This window comes from Cottoperca gobio, chromosome 6 (genome assembly GCF_900634415.1).
Source record: "Cottoperca gobio chromosome 6, fCotGob3.1, whole genome shotgun sequence".
NCBI classification, from domain to species: domain Eukaryota; kingdom Metazoa; phylum Chordata; class Actinopteri; order Perciformes; family Bovichtidae; genus Cottoperca; species Cottoperca gobio.
The window spans coordinates 14,221,453-14,221,895 of NC_041360.1; positions in this window are offsets into that span (position 1 = coordinate 14,221,453).

The window sequence follows — 443 nt, forward strand, 5'->3', positions numbered from 1 at the left end:
AGCAAGAGGTCATGGTCCACAGGTAGCTGTGGATCAAAACTTAAATGCAGTTGCCCTTGAGCGGGTCTTATTAATAGATGGTGATTAAACTACTCCAAACAATAAGGAATAAAGTGTTGCTGAGGGGTTCCTTTCTTACTGTAAATACGCCCTTTATTAAAAATAATATTCTTATCATGTTGGCACCATCTGGTAGTAGTATCAAGAACTACACTGTGGCAGGCAATACGGACTGCTTTTTTTTACATAAATGTGTACTCTGACTATTATCATGACTATACTTACACAGTGTGGTCCTTATTTAAGAACAACACATGTTAGTTTACATTTGTCAAAATGTAGTTTAATTGTTCAGAACAAAACCAAGCACAACTCTGCGTTTTTAATATAGCTCTTTGTAATATTTATTCTTTAGACTCAGGGGAAACAGCTGATTTTTACAG